This window comes from Plectropomus leopardus, chromosome 2 (genome assembly GCF_008729295.1).
Source record: "Plectropomus leopardus isolate mb chromosome 2, YSFRI_Pleo_2.0, whole genome shotgun sequence".
NCBI classification, from domain to species: Eukaryota; Metazoa; Chordata; class Actinopteri; order Perciformes; family Serranidae; genus Plectropomus; species Plectropomus leopardus.
The window spans coordinates 15256107-15275103 of record NC_056464.1 but is presented as its reverse complement, the minus strand read 5'-3'; positions in this window follow the sequence as shown (position 1 = coordinate 15275103).

The window sequence follows — 18997 nt, the reverse complement described above, 5'->3', positions numbered from 1 at the left end:
CAATTTACATCCAAAAACAGCACTCTGCCGTTTGCTGTCATTACATAGACTATGCGAACGCAAACTCTGTTCTCTGACAGGTCTGTTCTGTGCTGGAGGTTTCAGATTTCTTTGCCAGCATTGTGTCAAAGTCTGTTTCCCTGTCCATACATTTCCTGTATCAGACGGAAACTGGCTTCTGTATCAGTGACCTGCCTAATTTAGCTTGCCTGGTAAATGTTAGAATCTCAGATTTTAGATAAATGCACAGATTTCCCCCCATGTCATTTATTTAAAGGGACACAAACATAATGAAAACATATTTTAATGTTTGGGGACTCTAAATAAATGCTTGAATGTCTATTGGACTGTTTCTATAGTGTGCATGTTACTTTTACTTCATGCCTCAAAGAAAGACTCAGAATATGTCTAATCAGGAAAGACGAGTGTAAATTGCTTTTTAATTGTAGTGACATCCCCTCAACTAAAATCAATATCGGCTGATTAATCTGATAAACAAAGAAAGACTTCCATGGATAATCAATAGATTGAATAATCACCATGCCACACAGAGTGGTAATTGCATTATAATCACTGTGTGTTTTTTGACCTTTAGAGCATCAGCACTCTTAACCTAATGACCTTCAGCTGCACAGAGATCCCCACCTAACCTGGCCTTCGATGAGAAAGGTAACAAACACCATACTGAAACCTCAGCTGTTTACAGCCGCTGGCTCTAGGTGACTAGTCGGGTGGTTTGTCATGTCACCTCAGTTCTATCGTTCAGCTGCACATGGTTTTATGTGTACCGTCTCTCTGGGTTCAGGCAGTCATTGTTGAGGGTGACTCACATCTCTCACACCTACGGTAGGTCTTAAAGTAAAAGCATTGTACTGCTTCCATAAGTGCTGACGCTTTTTTTCTCCAGTGTGCCCTGTCACATCTATTGTTTGCTGCTGCTTTTGTGAGAAATATCTTCTGATGAAAACCTGGTTTTGAACAGATTTTTTTGTGCAGAAAATGATGACTCAGCAGCTTGGACAACAAGGCGCAAATTGCTCTTATCAGCACCTTTCAAATACTGTTTAAAGAACCAGCCATTCTGCCCTCCTACTTTGATGATTTTATTTTTTTAAAGCGGAAGTTTGTTTAAAATATGCACATATTCAACGAAAAATTAATTAAAAATAGACACAATGTGCAGGGTTAAGCATGATGATGAAGCATTAGTTTGTGTGCAGCAGAGTGTAACTGTGATGATCAAATATTTACCACCAACAACAATCTCTGTCAAACCTCGAGCCAGCTCTCAACCACACAGTGGCATTCCCAAAACTGCGCACATATTCTTTGTCTTATATCGATATTTGTGATGTAACCACATGTAACAAAATGTTCGCTGGCTTATAAGTCTCTCTCTCATGTCCAACATGTGTAAACAATCCAACAGAAGCGGCAGCGTTATTTTCTGTCTCACTGAAAGTAGGCCACAAGTTAAAGGGGAGCAGGAGGATCCTGAGCGCTCTGTCTGCGGTCGTTATTTCATCTCTTCTTCCTGAAGTCTTACAGGGTTACTGGTAAAAGGCTAACAGGGGACACTCTGCTCAAATTACACTCACACATATCATTTCCAAGATGTCCACTGTAAAGATCCGGTGATGTCCGAGGCAGCTGAGCGGCCCAAGTCGGCTGACCCACATATCGGCCCGGTGATAAGTGAACAATGAGCATGTGTGGCACGCTCTACTGGATGAGACTTTAAATAGCACATGAGGAGTTGATATCTGAGTCAAAGGCAGATGTGGGGCCTCTTTACAGAAACGTACTAAGTCTGAAATCCTACTTTTTTTTCAGATTAAGATGACATTTTGGATTTTTGGCAAATAAAAATGTATTTCTTAACTGCTTTTCGGAAAAGAAAAATATCTGTTGTTAGCTTATCTTAGGCTATGTGCTATGTTGCTATTATTTCTGTGCTATTATTATTTCTGTTCTTGTTTGTGTTTAAAATTCTTTTCAGTTTATTTATTCATGTTTCTTTTCTTACTCTATAAAGCAGCATTTGTTACCTTGAGGGCCCTATATTTATCCAAGTAATATTATTATTATTATTATTATTATTATTATTATTATTATTATTATTATTATTATTATTATTATTAAGTTATGAATCCTAAGAAAGGATGTCGTAGACCTTGTTTCAAATTCAAATAACTGCCAAAATCTGTGATCTGTGTGGCAATGACAATAAAAAGTGAGAACACTGTCAACACTGAAATATGATTGAAAGGCTACTCACTGACAAATTGGCAACACGTGAAGAGTTAGGATCAGAACATTTTGTGATACCTGTTGGCTATACCGGGATTGACTGAAATATTGCCTTCACCCCAACAGGCTGATTGTTGTTGAGCCAATAGCCAGTGGGTTACAAGATTGACTCAAACTGTGTGATGAAGCCTTAAATATCAGTAAATAGTAAACTTAATAATTCAAATAATTGCAATGAAAACTTCCCGAAAAGTTTTTTCTCTCCTCCACCAACATGTTCAGTGCTTCCTCTTCCTCATAACTGTCTTTTTATGCGCACAGTAACAAGGTAGCTCATCCTTCAACTCCAAAGATGTAGCAGGCTCAAGGACAAATGCAATTTTAAACTTTGTTTTAAAAAATGACTAATAAATCTACAGTACCTTCAGTACAGTACAGTACCTTAGGGCACTAACACTGTGTCTTGTCCATCTATGAGTAAAGCTTACTATATTCTAATCAAATATACAATTTGTGAACTCATGCTCCAAGCATAGAGGCGGGCCTGAGAGAACAAGCGCTGACTGAAGAATCACATTTACAGCTATAGATAGGACACAGCCATAAATTTAGGAATTGCTTCAGTAAAATATAGGATATTTCCAATCTTTAAAATTCAGATAGGATAAGCTGACAGGATATTTTTCTGTAATAATGCCCCTGAATTTACATCACACAATGATCAGTGTTCTATAGCTGTGGGGCCAAATCTGAAATTTATGATTGAAGAAAGAAAGAAAGAAAGACAGGAAAGTGAGAAACAGGACAAAGCTTGCTGAAAACCAGCCTCTGATTGTCTCTCTGTGTGTGTGTGTGTGTGTGTGTGTGTGTGTGTGTGTGTGTGTGTGTGTGTCATGGTCAAACCACATCATTTTTCACTGCGGCTGACACGCAGCCTCTTCAGAATCTCTTTATGTTTCTCTTTATTTGAGGGCTTTGTTTTGACAAAGATAAGAGCTTCTCCTCAAATGAAGTGTCTGGAGGGTCAGTGAAGTGTCACATCAGTCAGAGGACGTCAGCGAGACATCAGACCCAAATATATCACCAGTCACAAGACATCATTCGTAAAGTAGAGCTGTTTCAAAGCACAAAGCACAAACAAGTCATTTCTCCCCTTGTTGTGTAAGAAACATTGCTTTGTTTCTCTGTGTGAACAGATATTGTTTTACTCCGTAAATGTATTCTCTTTTTTTTCTGTTCAGTGTTTTTTTAATTGTAATTCACTGCCTATTTACAGAGTGAACTTTACTAGGAAGCATTTTCAGAAAAAGAAGAAAAAAAGGTTACTTATCTTAAATGCTCAGTATAATGGTTTGTTTGCATGAAAATCCATTTATTTTCTAATTAAGTTTAATTCTTATACTTAGCAGCTCAATCCATGTTTTTTTTTTTTTTAGACCTTGTAACTAGAGTGACTTTTTGCAACAGGAATCACAGCAATGTGTGGGTAGCTATAGTCTGGGTGAAACAAGTTTATGGTTACTTCACGTAAAGTATTGTTTTGAAAAACTGGTAAAAACTAGCACAATTTTGAGCTTTTGTGTTCTCACTGTTGAAAGTGCTTTCTTTCAGGATAACTTTTCTGCCTCTCTGAACTTCAGTGAGCATCTGGTTGGTGTTTTTTTTCTGTGGTAAAAATCAGGGAAACAGTTGTTGAGAGACTGTTCTGCCTTTTATCCCACTCCATTCATTCAAACTGACATTGTGTTCATGCTGGTAGATTTCTAAGGTGATTTTCTCCTCTTTGTTGCATTGTTTCATACCAAGTTCAGTATTCTTCATTCTGTCAGGTAAATAAAGCTATCAGAATAGACTACAACCTGTGTAAATGTAGTTAAATGTGGAGTAGGTCGAGTAGGCAATTTGAGGGGGGATGAAAAAACTTCAACTATGGTGCGTTTTGAAAAATAAGCATTACTAGTCAGATGCTGTGGACACGCTGCCGCTGCAGCACTGAATCAGCTGCTGGTGCTGCACAGAGCAGATCCAGCCGGGCAGGAAGTCATGCACCCGGTCAATTTCAAAATAAAACAAAAGCAGACACACAAAAGAAACCATTTAACTATGTGCATAGCACACTTACCCATATTGTTAAAAAAATGTATTATTCAGTTCTCTGCAATAAATTTAAAGGTGTATTTACTCATCAGTTTAATACTATAGTTATGAAAAGACAGTAGCTGTAGGAAGATAACTGGATAAAATTGAATTGTCGTATTAGAAATGTCACAGTAATGTTTGAGGTGTCCTAAAATCTTAATTCCCTGTAGAGATGCAAGTAGTGCACTGATCTCTCTCTTTGTCTCTTCCATCTTGTGTGCAGTAGCATTGTGCAATTTCAAGTCCCGTCCCCTCAAGTCAGGAACAAATATCTATCAGAATCGACTGCTACCTGTATAAATGGGGAGGTGATCATTCTGTCAGCTTGAATATCTACAAGAATACACTACAACCTGTATAATTGTAGAAATATTAATTTAGGTGGGCCTGTGAAATATATGGTTTACAAGAACAAAAGCATAAAGTGATATGCAGATCAACCTTCACAGGTTTTCACTCTTTATTTTGAGGTCTCATTTATTCAGCACTACTCGAGAGGGTGTTAAATGGTGACATGATAGTGATGTGGGTAGGACCTAGGTGCTTCCACAGAGGAGTTTTCCACACAGAATAAATACTGCACATATAAACACAAACATGCCGAGTCAGCTAAGTGTTGCTATAAATAGGATATAAGCGGAATGAAAAAAAAAATCATGCACAAATTCAGGTGCTGCATATTGGCAAACTAAGGAGGTTGGCCTATTAAGTAATTAAAAATAACTTAAATAACTGCCGTTGTGTCTGTGACCTCCTGCGTGACTTGCTTTGCAGCGTGAAGCAGCGAGCCTCTCCCTCTCTGCAGCTTCAATCTATGATTGCTGTGCTAAAACAGTGGATAAATTGTTTTAAACATCATGCAACCAATGCAAAATGCCTGAAGTCGAAAGTCTTAGACTCACAATTATATTTTATCCACAGTTAAGAGAGCAGAGCGCTAACCGGGAGGCAATCTCAGGATGGCAAAGGCATGACCCGCCCTCCTCTGTGTCTGATTGGCTTGCCTATTATTCTTACCCTGAACCTAACCAATTGTTAACCATTCCTGTTTCAGCTTCCTGACCATAATCAGCGATAGCTAAAGTAAATTTAGGGATAACTCCCTTTACTTTAACCAGCAGCTGGAAAGCAACAGACAGGAGCGCCACTTTGTCTTGAAAAGCAGCAGCACTTATTAATTAAAAACTGTGACTTCCACTGCACATTTTCCACTTTGGACCACTTTTACTGCTAGGTGAAGAGCCGTTTCTATGCTCTGCTTTGTAACTCATACCACCCCCTCACACACTTTTGCTCGATCATTCACACCATATGCTCGCACATGCACACACTGCCCTGTCTCTAAAGATGCCCTGCCACTCTTAATGCACAATCTAACCAACGAAGGCGCACATTTCTATCAGAGGCAGAATATGGCAGTCACGACTTCTACTTCCTTAGATGAAAAAATGCAGTGTATTTTGCCATCCTACACAAACCTCGCAAATGTTTAGGCCTGGCGATGCACTAGGCCTGTAACACTATAGGGGAAACAGTGAAACAGAGTTGCTAAACCTGTGTGCGATGGATATATTTGAGTATGGATTATCCTATGTGCCAAACTGTTCTCTGTCAACTTTTGTTTTACTGTTCAAAGACATGGCATGACCGACTCCAGAGAACACCTGCTGTCTCTACGAAGACATGCAAGGAGACTGGATATCAGACTTTCCAAACTTGGCTGCTCTGAAATTGTGCACAGACCGAATTCTTAATCGGAAGAGCCAATTTGTTCTGGCTGTTTGACTTCGTCTTTTGACTATTTCCACCTTGGTCTTAATTTTTCCTTTTAAGTTTATCTGGCAATGTGCCACCACATACTTGCAGACTCGTCTGTGGTACCTGGCTTGATAAAGTAGCACTGGCAGACAGTTAGCATGATCAAAGAGAGAAACACAAGGCTAATAGGCTCATAGGGTAACAATGGAGAGACAGCAAGGGTGGGATCATTAACACAAGGGTGGATCAAAGGACTAACACAAGACAGGTATGTCCCACTACATAGTATGTGAGATGCAGTATGCCAAAACTACCAGAATGTTCTATTACATCCAGTCAGATTTTGCAGTATGCCAACCAGCATGCTTTTCTGGCTTCTTTGACCCACAGTTCTCTGCGCAGCGGTAGATACATCATATTAATTCAGCCGCAAACAAATGACAGCTGATTGACAGCTGTCAGAAGTTGCAATGGTGGATGACAACACATTCAAGTGACTGATGACTAGTCAAATGGCAATACGCTAATAGGAATATGAACAGAGCACAAAAATATTAATAGAGATTACCAACAACAACAAAACAAACAAAACAATAATAGAGAAATGCATATGTGTTCTAATTTTATTTTCATAAAATGTTTGAATCCACAGTGTATGGAGTCATAACTTAATGGTTAAACCACATTCATTGCAAAGTATCAACAGCAGAGCTGTCTTTATCATTTATTTTATTCAGTAACATATATTTTCACTAAATGCGAGTGGCAGGTACTTATTTTGGACCCCGGCCACATAGTTCCTTATTATAACTTCCTCCTTTACTGCACGCAGAAACCAGCTGACAGGAGTGCAGATTGTGTAGACATGTTTTCCCAAAGCTGATCAATCATCCTGTGTTGCTAAGTTCCTGTTAGCTAAACATTAATGACAACGTTATTTTTCTTCAGGCACTAGTGCATGAAGGCTGGCACCACTACAAAAATACACACACACTTCAAGCCAACAGAGCAGAAAAACAACACACAGAAAACCTGGAGAGTAAAACAACACACAGATTTGACTGACTGCTGCAGCCAGTTTCAGATGCCTCTCTAAAGTCTGTCTTTGAGAATGTGAGAGAAAGAACTTAAATCACAGCCTTCTTGGCACTTTTGCTGTGAGAGATCTGTCCTGCTGCCCTGCATGCAGAAACACGGGTAAGTTCATGCCTACCTCTCTCTAATCTGGTTCAAAACCCCCCTGAATCTTTTTGTGAATGTGAAGTGCCCATGTGTTCACCTTGAAATTCATACGACGCTTCTCAGCCTGTAATAGAATATTAATATTTCCCCTAACAAATTTGCAAACAATTGAATGAGGGGGAAAGCTGATTTATTTCTGCACATTGAAAGGTTTATTATACCAGTGAATTTGAAAGCTTGGTACGCTGGACTTTGCGATTAACTATGCAAATAAATTGGAATTTTATCACTGCAGTTGAATTCAAGTGACATCTGGCTATTGCAGTGCCCTGAGTTAAGCAGAGGTGACGGCAGCAATTGGCCAAGGTGCTGTGAAAAGTCAAGCAAAGGCAAAGTAAATGAAGAGTGTGAATACAATTTTAATACATTTATGCTGATTGTGGGTGTCCTTCACAGTCATGACATCAGATACTGCGGTGGAAATCTGCATTGCAAATCTTATGTCTTCTCTTTACTATAGAGGTCAGTCTCATGTTTACAGTGCAGGGACAAAACAGCTCTCGGGCACGGGATGATGAAAAAGAAAGATGGATTTTCAGGAAGAATTTAGCCCATGGCGCTCTCTTAATATACAGCAATGTGCGTGTGCGTGCGTGTGCAAGCATGTGCGAGTATGTGTCACGAAAAAAAAAAGACATGTTGAAGTGTGGTGTAGCACAAACAAAAGCTCATCAAGCTATTGTTAATAAGAATACAAAATGCCTGTATGTGCCATTCTTTCACCAGTAATTCATTTGTACATAAAGAATTGTTCCCTTGAATGCCCTGTTTGGCTGTGGATTATATTTGATTATTGTGTGAGTGTGTGCGAGCGTGTGTTTGTGCATGTAAATCCTGTGTAAAGCAACAGAAGGCACTATGTCTGCTGCTGGCCTTTGTTCTGATGTACTGCTCCAGCATATAAACTGCATTGTGCCAGCAAATACATAAATAAAGTGGCATATAATTAGCATCCAACACAAATAGACTGAATTATCAGGAGAACAATATAACAAAAGAAAAGCGCCAGTTAGAAGCAAAAAATCCACTCTGACTAATGAGTCTTGTTATTTTGTTGGCGTTAAAAAATGTTTTTGTCTGGTTTTTAGGTAAGACAGCTTTTCTTCTTAAAAGTTATTGTAGGATCAATCATTAGTAAGATGGTCAGCACATTAAATATTCATGAATAACATCCCATTTGATTATATGTATATTATATATATATATATATATATATATATATATATATAATATATATATATATAGTATATATATATATGCATGCCTCCCCACATCATGTTGTAATCCTTTGACTACTGATGTGATTTCTCCAAAAGTTATGCGATAATGAGACGGCTTAAGGGACGAAAAGTAGCACTGAGTTATGCTTTTGCTTTTATCAAATTGTTTTGCGTCAATTGTACATTTTCAGTCCTTGCCTTGAATATATAATCAATACCCAACTCGAAACTGTCATTTTTTAAAACAGTAAAACATCAAAGTTTTCTTGCTGGGTCTACATTTGCTTTGTGGCAGCAAAGAGACTTGCAGCAGCGCTTTAGTGAAAAAAATCCCTTCACATGCAGCCACAGTGAGCTCTGTCTCTTTACAGGCCTGCAGGATTTTAATGGCCAGATATTTAGCTGCTCTGAAAGTTGCAGTTTTGTCAGTACATTCTTTAAAAAGCGCCTGGTGGGTGTTAATCCTTCAAACAGTGGAAAGCTTCAGCTTGTTATTTTTGGCAAACTTGGGTATTTTGCTTTTGAGTTGATACACAGACCAGAGAGAGAGAGAGAGAGAGAGAGAGAGATTTCCCCTTCAGTCACATGAGCACTTATTTCTCTACTAATATTTTAAATCATCCGCCTGTGTTTTAGATGGACAGGTGGCTTTTAGGTATAACCTACAAAACCGTGGCCTAAATCCCTGCCTCATCATCCTCCAGTGATGCACTCAAACAAACACACACACTGAGCACACACATCAGCACAGGAACACAGCTCTCAAGATCAAAAGGGCCGTACTATATGATGCCTCTGGAGCAAGTTTCCACATAAAAAAAAAAAACCAAAACACTCTGCGCTTAAAAGGAACACTTTAGGTTTCATCCTGTCTCACTCCAGCACCAGGAAATTGGAGGGGCCAAGCAGGGAATTACGTGCTCTCAACATTTTGTCTGAGTGTACTGCATCAATGTGACAGCTCCATGGGATGCTGGAGGCTAGTTTGTGTCCTCTTTCTATCCACTGTAAGCCCTCGGCCCGGCGTGGTGAAACGTCCTTTCATAATCGTTGTTTCCTGTTTGTTCTGAACAGCTCACTCTGTCAGTCAAACTCACAAAATCCATATTTCACATAGCAGAAGAAGCCATTAAGTCCTTCACAGGGCTTACTCCATGTACCTGTTATTGTGGTTAAAAACACAAATTGGTCTCTTATGGGTCTATTTCCAACCAGCATTCAATATCAATATACTTGAAGAAGCACCGTCAGGCATGTTTGTGGACATTTTATGGATCTGCTCTCTTTAATTACTTGAATCCCCATGTGCATATATGAAAAGGAAGCAATTGACCCTTTTGCTAAGTTGCCCCTTGAACGCAGAATTGCCACTCAGTGTAGCATCAGCAAGCCTCAACAAGAGTCAGACATATTCCTCGCTGTGCATCATACACTCCTTTCAGATTATCTTCATTTTCAGGCTGGTTTTGTGGATTTTGAGGTAAAAGTTGTGCCTAGGGCACAAATAATACTTGCTTTCTGGAGAGACTGGAAAGAGATATATGTTTCTTCCCTGTGATAATGTTGCTACGGCTGGTAATGTGTTCTCCTTGTGAGTCGCTGCGTGTGTGTTATCATGGAAAAAATTTGGTCCTGGTGACACCAATCATAGGAAGAACTAGCACAGAAGTTGTTTCGAGTACTTTGCCAGGTGTTTATATGTCTGCCTGTCTAACCGTGGACCAATTCTGACTTGACAGTCACAACTATGGAAGTTGCAGTCATTAAACTATATAGGTGTGTAACTGAGAGCAAAATAAAGGCCGGGTGTGGTCAGAGCAACGGCACCAGATGTGGGAGGGTCGGAGCACATTTATTGAAGTTGTGGATTGCCATATAGCAGCTGGAGTGATCCCACTGTAAGATTATCTGCACTTATCAATGTCATGTTATACTATAATTAATAGGCATAGCAAAAGTAATGATGGTGATGATGGCCATTTGATGCATATCACTGTCATTCTAATGACACCACTCAGTAAGTTCTCGTACCTTACAAAGAATGATCTAATCGATATGTTTTTCCACTCATTCATTCAACTTTTTCCTTTAATTTGTTAAGTGTCTGTATATTTGCAGTCATTCTGCTGAACCGCTGCAAAAGAAGAATATTTTTTACCGATACAGAATACATGCAGATGTAGTATCAGTGATACGCTTGTCAAATACAAAATAACATTTCTGAAAGTAATTTATCCAATTATTATCGTCTTATTGATGGAAACACCTTAAAAAAAAAACCACACAATTAGATATCACTGTTAGCACTTTGTTCCAGCACACTTCAAAATAACACAAGTTCTCCTAAAGAGTCTCCCAGTCGACTGAAATAAACATTAAATAACTCTAAAACAGCCTGTGCTGCACAGTCTAGGTGTGCTTAAGGTAAATGACTGTACAGTGGTTCCAGAGGTGCAATATTCACCCCATTACTGCTTGCACAGGATTGATACTCTTTTAGGTGAAGACCCAGATAGTATAGCTGCTTCTTTTAGGTTTACAGACTTTAGATTAGATCAGATTCAACAGCAAATATTTGTGATTTGTAGGGGATTTTTATTAGAGTGTTATTATGTATATATACACACATATATATATTTGTATAAAACTTATATCCAGTCACCACAAACTGCTGAGAGTAAGATGAGACGATCGATACCACTTTCTTCTCATCTAACTGTCAGCAAGAAAAGCACACAGTCACGATCTTACATTTAAGAATAATTTAATACTTTTTCAAGCCATTGTTTGTTTTTCTGTACAGCAAATCCAGCACCAAACCTGCAGCTGGTAGTTTCTCATGCCCTCCACTAACAGATCTTCTTTCTTTTCTCCCAGCTAAAAGCCATCGAGCTCTGCAAACCAATCTTTTCCCATAGCTGCAAATTCCACCCAACTGTAACATTATTATTATTTTTTTTTTTTCGCTCTGTACTCAGAGGATTTAATCGAGGTCAAGGGGCACTTTTACACTTTTAAGTGTAAAACTTCAAACAGCTTCAATCTCAGGTCTCACTCTGTGCCTTGGGCCTGTTCAAGATGAGGTGTGGTTGATAACAAGGGAGACGTGAGGAAGGACGCGTGCTCCAGGATTCGCATTGGTAGGCAGACCTGTCTTCAACCTGCCATTACCCCCCACCCCCTGAATTCACTTTTTTTTCTGAATGCATACACACTAACAGTGATTCTTAAAGCTCTACCTCTGATACTATCATCACTTGAAGCTAACGCATTCCACAGAATGCACTTTATGCTCCTTCTGCAATACACTTACACAAAAAGCAAAACTGTAAGCATTTCAGCACTATTTTGCCTTTCCACATTCACACATGTAAAAATACTTTTAGATACTTTGTTCACTTACAAATCAGAGCGTGAGCACAATAACTAGGCCAAAGATTAAGATTTGGTTTGGATAGCTGTGGAAGAAAATACTGGACGGAGAGATGTAAATGACGTTTTACTGCATGGCAAGACCCACAAGAAGGCAAGATACTGCCAATTTTGTTCAGATCTTTTTTTTTTAAAATGCAAAAGTTCTTGTTTTCATGTATTCTTAAATTGTTTTTCCCTTATTTGTATTGGTAGTTATGTTTGGGATACACGCCCATACTTTACATATTTGGATAACTGTGTGTATGAATGTTTACAAGATACAAACTGCTTTACTGTGCATACAGAAAAAGCAGTTGTTTTAAATGTATTCTACTGGTGCATAGTTGGTGCTTTGTGTGCTTATTCAACTGATGTTTTCTTCTCTTATTATTTTTACTGAGTTGATGCAAAAACACAATTTTTAGAGTTTGAAGAGTTCTGCAAGAATTCTTTGCTTTTGCAAGAAATGTACAACGTTTTACTGATTAAGTGTAAAGTTTTGTGGTACGTGTCAAGAGTTTTGCAAAATAAAAAAAATAATAATTAAAAAGCATTTCAAAGATAATTCCTGAGCAAACAGAAAAAACTGCAATCAGTCCTTAATTCTGAAGACATTTTAAGTAATGGCTGTCGAATGTCTAATTTTGGGATGACTGCATTTAAAGTGATGAATGATACAATTTAAAAGAGAAGTAGAAAAAGCAAAATAGATAAAGCGGTATCAGATGCTTTGTTACAGTCTGCTGTCAGCTCTTTTCTCCAAATCTCATCACAGCAGAACTCTTCTTTGATTTCCCTTCTTTGCAAATGGTCGCCAGGATTTTTGCGCCTCATTGTATTGATGCATCATTCCCTTCTGAGGAAAGTCAGAGGTTAACGCCCTTCTTCCTTCCTTCCTCTACCAAATCGTTGGCTGCAGAGCGCTAACTAGCTGTCAGTCACCACTTGCTAAATATGAATTCTGCAGACCTCGAGCAGTTTAAGCTGAGGGAGGGAGTTGGACCCTGGCAGGTTAAGCAAGGCTTCAATTTTGATTTTCTGTAAAAGACATTCCCTCCTTCTCCCACTGCGTCTTCACTTGTATTGAGAGTTCAATGAGGGATCTACAGATTAACTGGGCTTATCATTCAAAAGCCGATCAATAACTGCGTTTATTTGTTCCCCAGCTCACCACTGGGGAGTTTACTGTGTGCTCTGATCAATGGTTGGTGATTTATGTATTGCAGGGGTTCCCAATCAAGGCTTAATGAGATGTTGGGGAAAGATGTTGCACTGATAGGTACAGCCATTGACCTAGTTCTTCCTTATCTGCATCCACATCTGGTCTCAGTGGTGATAGTTATATTTCGAGACTTGTCAATTCACAAAAAACCCAACATGTTTTCTGACACATTTACACAGTGTCTCACCTCGTCAGCTAATATAAGCATTTTGGTTTTCCCTCTTCTCTGCCTTCCACTGCAAAGATATGTGTAATTGCTGCTATATTTCCATCAGAACAAAGCCAGAAATACAGTTCATCTATTATTCATTACTGCTGTAGACTCTCAAGACACCTTCCAGTAATATATTCCCTTTTGTACACTTTAAAACTAACATCGTGCACCTTAAGAGCTCCAGAAAAGGAAAACATAAAGACTTGCTTTCTCTTCACTGATGTACTCTTAAAAAACAAGTCTACATTCAACATTTGACAAGAAAAGTTACATATCAAAATGTATTTTTGTAAAACTTTTACTCCATTCAGCACATAAGGTAGCTGTTTACAATGATACTTAATATCAGTGTCAATAAAGTTTAGAGCAAGTACCTTTTAGTTTTTATTGAATTGTTGCCAGGTTTTAAAGAACAATCATTTAGAGGTAAAATGATCCCAGGGAGCCTCAATAGCTGCTTGTGTCAGCATTTCTCTGCGGTTAAAAGAAGAGACGTTTCTCACTGTAGTTGTGCAGAGACCAGTGGGCAGAATAAACTGCGAAAAAGTCTTTAAATAGGCCATTTATCCTGCAGTACAGAGCATATGATTAGTTTCATTTATTATTATATGAGAAAAGATTAAAAGCATCATCTCATGTTATGTTTAAACTGACAGCAGGTTCCTTTTTCTGCTGTACATAAAAACTAGCCTCAAATCACTATGAAAAAAAACCCCATAACAATTGACAGAAGCAAGAAAACGACTAAACATTTACACCCACATCACAGAGGAGGGTGCTTTAGTAAAGTGAGCAAGATGGTTTAGTTCCTGTTTGAAATGTGTAATGAAGGTTTTTTGCTCTGGTGTAATATGGGATATTGATCCAAATGTTTGTGTATGTGTGAAAAAATGATCTTTGACCATAACTGCCTTGGTAAGTCAGTCCTAGAATAAGTGCTTGTGAAATTGATTTACTGATGTGTTTCTGTCTTGTACTAATGAGTCAATCCCCATAGCATAACAGCCGGAAATGTGGCATGACTGCAATCCCAAATGGTAAATGTTAATCGTAAATGGACTGTACTTGTAAAACGCTATTGTAATCTTATGGACCAACGCAAAGCGCTTTCACACTACATTGTCACATTCACCCATGCACACACACATTCACACATTGGTGGCCGAGGCTACGGTACAAGGTGCCAGTAATCATTCACACGCACTTCCACTTTGATGACACGCCATCGGGAGCAAAACGGGTTTCAATACCTTGCCCAAGGATACTTCGACATGTTGCCCGGAGTAGCCGGGGATCGAAACGCTGATCTTCCGATTAGAGGACAACCCACTCTAACTCTGAGTCACAGCCGCCCCTACACTATTCTCACGAGGACTCCAGGGTTTGGTCAGGTGCAGGTTATGTTGTCTATGTTCTACTGCTAAGAGAATTAAGTGTCATGGAGAAGTGGCATGTGCGGTCGATGTTACTGTAGAATAAACTATCAGTGTGGAAATCTCCATTTCATGTCTGTGGACTCTGAGCTGATCAGCTATGCTGGAGCTCCTGCTAAGAAGCCCATTCTTCACCTTTCGTCTCCACGTCACAGCAGACCCTCACGATAAAATGGTCAGCTTTACAGCAGAATTAAACATGTTTACAGCTTGCTGCAACTAACAGTTTTGGTTTCTATAGCTAATTTCCCAGTTCATCACAACTGTACTAGGGGTTTAGTTTTTATATAACTCACCTTTTTACATTTGATTTAGGCTCAAAAATGCATGTAATGAAGTGCAATGCTGCTTTGGGTGACTGACTGTCTGCTGATAATGTCTAAAGTTTCTCAGTAAGAACCACCCCTCACTCCTCCACAGCTGCACCCTCTCGTCCAAATTTGGTCACCTCTGGTTCCAAAACACCAAGATGGCTAAAACGCCAAACTCAAGGCTTCAGAACAGGAGTCCACAAACCAAAGGGTGGTGTCCCAGTAGCTACTTCAATTATTTTTATACAATCTGGTATAAACAGTCAATCATATGGGGAAACCAGAACAGCGTGCTGGAAGTAAACTAAAAGCAGGTGACCAACTAGCTTGTTGGGGTGAAGACCGTTGTAAACAAAAAGTGCAATCCCAGAATAAGTTGAAATTGTCAAGAAAAGACCGATGCGGTGGGAATTGCAGACAGACCAGTGCCAGATGTGAAGGCCTAGGATCTTGTGTCGTGGAGCTGGGTTGTGGAATTTTAACACTTGCTGTCACATTTTAATGATTAAACCTATTTACAACATTTAGTACAACTGTGTGTCTGCAGCTGATATCTATAAAGGTGCAGGTGATGGTAATGAGAAGTGCAGTTCTTGATCTCTCTGGAGGTGACTCATCTTATTTCAAAATGTATTTCTCAACTTTTCAGTTGCTTCATATAGCACTGCAGTGTTGAGCCCCTCCACAGAGAGTTTGGTGAAATGAAAATGGTTTTTCTTTAATTCATCAGAAGCTGCAGCGGCTGGCCTGAGCACCCAGAGAGACATGATTCATTTTGTTACAACAGAACTGAGAAAAAATAGGCGCCTGGAAAGGCCACTGCAGCACTAATGCTTAATCAATACCTGAGGTGTTTTTTCTTAAGGACTACTACTTCATAATTGGACATGACCAACCACACACAAGTCACATGACACACAAATCAATGAGAGAATGGCATTTAAGGTAACAGGACAGTAAGCTCTTTCGCCTACATCATGAGTCGACATGAAATTCATACCATAGCCCTCATAACCTATAGCAGTACAAGTTTTAATCAAATCAAAAATTACCTGTTTTGAAAAAAAACAACCCTTCTCTAAATCACTCCTTCACCCTTCCTATTTCATCACAATTTTTAGCCGTTTATAGACATCCATAAATATTCAAATATTCCTAACTTTTAAAGACAATGCCCCTAAACGTCACACTTGGCTCTGGCAGCCAAATCAAATCAAGCCAGAGTTGAGATTAATGACTGTTTTGATGCTGGTAGATGTGGCAGGAACTGCGAAACAATGATAAATGCAGATGAAAGTTTGATATTAGTGGCATCTAACTACAATGAAAGTCAAATACTGATTGGCATACACATGAACGGAGATGTTTGAGCAGCCAGGTGTATTTCTCTGTCGAGTATGATGCCAATTACCAAGCCAATAAATAGGTTAGTAAGCTTTTGAGCTGTTGGACTGTGAGAGAGCTACAGCGTATGTGAGAGGGAAGGGGGATTTCATATCTGATATCATAGTTTCATTCAAGATACAGTCTTTGAGAGAGAGAGAGAGACAACGTGAAGGAGGGGCATGTTGAGATAACAGGAAACAAGTTGGGAAAATGTTTTTTTTTCATTAATAACATTTGATTGCCTGGTTTCACCTGCAGCACCGCTCCACATGCAGCCCTGCAGGCGCAGCACGCTGTTTTTCCTGACGCTCTTTGCCAAAGCGTTTTTGAAGGCAGCCATGCCTGTAGCAACGTGTCTCATGTGATCCGGGCTTCAGGCTTTAGCAGCAAAACACCTGAGTGTGTTTTAATCATCAAAGGCGTGTTTTACTCTAAGAAGATTTTTTATTTTTTTCCAGAGTTACAATTTTGCTTTAAAATGAGAAAAATATAGAGGTCACATCTCTGCTCCGGCTGTGCGGTGAAACACGGTTCAAAGCCATGAAAATGACTGACATGTCCACACAGCCATCTTTCACTTTTTGTATTACCTTTAGGTGTTGCACAACTGGTAATACTTAAATAAGGCTTATTTCCTCTTCTATTTTTTGTCACCCTGATGGTTAAGTGTTTATTCAACATTGGGGTGTTGCACCATCTGCAAATGCTATCTTTTGACACAGCAGATGGAGATCATCTGATATCTTGTGTGGTAAAGCTGAGGAAAACCCTCTCGAAGGTTTTAATAAATCCCTGCAGGTAAGGAGAGCATCTGCTTTCATGAGGTACGATCAGAAAGAGGAGAAAAGCAATTTGGTGATGTGGTCCCCGCCTTGAAAAGAACCCCTGCGGCAAACTGAGAGCGAACTTGAGGCTGGATCCATTTTCAAAGATCGATCTTTTATTCTTCTGGAGAGAGTGCATTTTAGTAATATTCTAGTGTTCAGGGCTATTTCCCAACATGCAACCCAGTTAAAGTAAAAAAAACTGAGTGACAGCAATGAGAACAAAATGATGCTTAAAATAACCCATTAAACAAACAAAATACTCTGTAGAGAGTTGTAAACATGAAAAGTTTATCAGGCAAATCATTTTAATGGAAACATTAATTTCATGTTATTGTAGACTGAGTTAGGACTGATGTTTCAGTCCTTACTGTAATCAACTACACTGTAATAGATTCTATAAAACAAGTGAACTCTTAGTTTGTACGATCACATCATTGATAATACTGTGTGTCTTTTTGGCTATACTAGCGGTGTGGCTCTATCGGTGGCCATGTTGCTCTGCTGGTTAGTTTAGTCCTCCACTCAAGTCCAGACTGAAATATCTCAACAGCCATTGAACAGAGTGCCATGAAAATTTGACAGAGTCATGTCACTCAGAGGATGAGTCCTAGTGATCCCATCACCAGGCTTTTAATTTGTCTAATACTCAAATACCTGCAATACTAACGAAATTCCCAGCAGTCTCAGCAGTGCTTTGTGTTTAAGGCTGATTCGCAAATGTTAGGATGGTGAACACCATTAAGCTGTTCTCACGCACTGTTCATATGTTTTCCTGTAAAGAGTAATGTGCCAAAGTTTGTATTTATCCTTTGTAATCATGAGTCAGTAGGAGGGCTGTGATCACATGACCAATGTGCAGCCAGGGGTAAAGAGTAAAGAAAATGCAGACCTATAAGGCTGAAGGTGGGGGCGGTGGATGGGTCTCAAAACACAACACTATGCCTAGAAGACCAGTGTTTGGAGCTGTGTGAATTTTGAGTCAATTTAAGGTATGTCATCATGTTTTTTGTTCCTAAACCTAACCACAGAAAATTTACTTGCCTACACCTAAATACTCAAACTTAACATTAGGTAGCTTTACGTTAAATACTTAACATCGTTTGCAGGGTGCTAATTCATAGGATATCATACGAACTGTTGGATGCGGACAAGCTGACCTGCTTAACACTGGCATGCGAGTATTGTCCCTGCAAATATATGTGTGTTTTGAGTCCTTGCATTATAAACAACAGCAGTCTGAGTCTTTTCAGTTTCAAAAAACACCATATTAACATTCAAGTGACAAAGCCCTCCAGTAGGCGCCGTGATTTTGACGGGTCAAAGGAAGTACAACAACATTTAGCTTACAGCAGGTTTGTCTTTTGTGGATTTAGACTCTACATGTGTTTCAATGGGCTACTGGCAAGATTTTCTTGGATGAGTGGCATCCTTAAAACCAAACACAAAACCCAGTTTCCTTTAATTTACTAAATGAATTGGATGATACTGTATGTTGTTTGAAGCTCTTAATGACAGCAGGTTACACATCTGTCATCTCTACAGCAGTTCCAGCAACATCAAGACATGGGAAAACGTTTAATG